This window comes from Eurosta solidaginis, chromosome 1 (assembly GCF_040869045.1).
Source record: "Eurosta solidaginis isolate ZX-2024a chromosome 1, ASM4086904v1, whole genome shotgun sequence".
Taxonomy (NCBI): domain Eukaryota; kingdom Metazoa; phylum Arthropoda; class Insecta; order Diptera; family Tephritidae; genus Eurosta; species Eurosta solidaginis.
In genome coordinates, this window is record NC_090319.1 from 321,703,682 (window position 1) to 321,706,956 (window position 3,275).

Sequence of the window (3,275 nt, forward strand, 5' to 3'; positions counted from 1 at the left end):
TCTTTAATGGAGCAGTAAGGAAGGCAGTCAGTAAGTAAGTAAGTAAGGAAGGCAGTCGGCATGATCTAGTTCGACCGGATGTCGTTTTAATTTGAATTTCAAGCGTTTTGAATGTGTTCTGCGCTTTTTGTCAGGTTTTTTAAAGGCATGATATGAACTTTTTCCTGTTATGGCGTAGGACAGCAAGGTTGGCAAGAACCCAACCCAGCCGAGATGACTAGCCACTGTGCACCACAACATCATGCCGACTGCCTTCCTTTCTGATCTCAAATATGCGAATCCATAAAAAATTCATATTATTAATAATAGTACTTTTTTCGAGCTTTCTGGCCGGCTTTCCTTTAAAATAAAACAAATGTTTACTTCTTCATCCTACGCGTTTCGACGCTGTATTGCGTCTTCCTCAGGGATTTCTATTTATTACACAAAAACGAAAAACATATAAATTGTTGGAAATTAACATAATCATAAGACGATACACAGTTTTGAACATATTGGACTTACATCTTTTTGCTACTTAATGCACACATTTTGTATGAAATTTAAATATAATATCATTACATCAGTAGATAATAACCACACAATATAAAAACACTGTGACATCATTCCCTCTCAAAAGCTAAACATTTAATGTGATGGCGGTTGCATACGCGCAATTTATGCTATCTATATCTTCTCAATAATTTACAACTTTCGATATATTTTGTTGCATGCGCAGCCCTTTTATCCATTTTTCAAGTATGATCTGAATCGTTTTCTTGTTCTCCTCCATGAACTCCTGGTCACTCTCAAGGAGTAAACTTTGTTAATAAAGTTGATTACTGTATTTCTTTTTTGATTCCATGGGTGGTTTGGTTGGTAATTGATCATTCTAGAAAAAAAATAAATAAAATAAAAGCTGTAACCATTGACGAGGATGAAAAACTTACATCCCTAGACGTCGTATCACTATTTACGAATATCCCCATCCATCTAGGGATCAGCACAACATAAACAATGGTCGAATCTAAAAAATCATACTAAAATTACTAAAACCCAATTCCTCAATATACTAGAGTTCTTCCTGAGAGAAAACAATTACTTTGTATACGACAATAACTATTACCAGCAATTTTATGGGATGCCGATGGGAAATCCTCTATCACCAACAATAGCAGGTATAGTCCTTGACAAAATTATTGACGACAGCATCATTGAGCTAAAATCTAAAGACATAAATATAAAATACATAACGAAATATGTAGATGATATTTTCGCTATTGTTAGGGCAAGAGACGTAGAGGATATTCTAAAAACTTTCAACGAGCAACACAAAAAATTAAAATTTACACTAGAAAAAGAAAAACCTTACAAATTAGCTTTTCTGGACTTGGAAATCCACAACATCGGGAACAAAGTAAAAACGGATTGGTACAAAAAAGCCGTGGCATCATCTAGAATGATCAATTACCAATCAAACCACCCATGGAATCAAAAAAGAAATACAGTAATCAACTTTATTAAAAAAGTTTACTCCTTGAGTGACCAGGAGTATGTATTTATTTGAAAATTTGTTCCTAGCACAACAATTTTGACAAATTATTTAACAGTGCTAGTCATGTATAGCATAGGAATCAATGTGTGCGTCTGTGTACATGTACATAACATATTTGTGTGTGTATTGTTTACAGATAAGCACTGTTGCCATTGACCATTTTGCATGTATGCTTATGGAAACATCAACTTTTTCCAATTTAATTTTTGATATTGTAAAAGGCCGGAATACATATTAAATAAGTATAAATAGATTACATATTTATAATCAGCACTTTTACATAATTATTTCGAATCATTTTCACAATTTTTCAAACTTTAATTAGGTGTTTTTGCATAAAATTGCAAACGGTCAAAAATTAGCGCACAAAAGTTTACTATGCAACTCTGTCTAGTGAGAGAGCGATCAGCTGACACGTTCTTACGGAAAAAATCAAAATTGTTTTGTTTTCTACGTTCCGGGCTACGTACGTACGGGCGTTGCACGTCGGTGAGTTTTCGTTTACATCGCACACTCATAAGATAGGTCGTGTCAGCTGACACGTTTTTGGTACGTACGTTCGTGAGTAACTGCCGCATTATTATCTATCCTCTTTGGCAGTGCTACGGATTCTGTTGATGCTTCTGGCCCTGCTGCAAACACTCTTAGTAATGTGGATAGTGCTACTGTTGGCCGTCAACCTACCGGTGAAAGGAACAGCCTTAGGAGGACCATAATTCATGGCTGCAATGGGAGCACTGAGCTCGAGGCTGTTGTTAAAAGAAATGGGTTCACACTTCCTCCTTCAAGCAGACGTTCTCCGAAAAAAATATCATAGATTTTGTCTCAAAGCATGCTGGAATTGACCGCAAACATCTTTCGTGCCGTAAGCTAGTGAAAAATGGTGTTCCACTCGATAGCCTGGAGAGCATGCATTTCAAGCTCGGAGTCACTACTGCTTTGTATGACAGTATTTTAAAACCTAACGTTTGGCCAGCTGACGTCAACGTACGGCCCTTTCAGCAATTTGAAAGCCAGTCTAACAACACCTAGCTCTTATAAGTCGCTCAACGCTGAACGAGCTACCCATCCAGTTGACAGAGCGGGTAGATCACTGAAAATTTATTTCCAAAACGAGGCGGCATGCGCACAAAGGCGATAGATGTTCTCCTGTCCTCATCCCGGATGGGCTACGATGTTTACGTTCTCGTCGAAACTTGGCTTAATGAGGATTTCTTCGATGAAGAGTTTTTCGATCCTATGCTCTTTTTAACTTATCGCAAAGACAGAGATTATCTCAAAACCGGGCTGAGAAAAGGTGGTGGTGTTTTGATCGCAGTAAAAAGAGGCTTACGTGCCTCAGTCTTTGAATTACTTTACCGCGATTCCCTAATCGATCAGCTGTGTCCGAATCTCTGGCTCTTCGTGCTATACGTTCATCTGCTGTTCATACATACCGCCAACCAGTTGTGACAGTCTATATAGTGCTCACATTGAAAACATTGTCAACCTTTGGGAAACTAGTGCTGATGCTAATTTTTGTATACTTGGCGATTATAATATGCCGGATATCACATGGCTGAATTTACAGAATAATGGCATTTTAACTCCTACAAATGTTAAGCGCTTACATGAAATTAATCTCATTGATAGTTTTTTAAGTTGTGATCTTATCCAAATTAAATAATATAATAATCTAGGTTGCTTGATCTTGTGTTTATGGACGAAAATTTAATATTTGAACTGTCTGAGAGTACTCTAC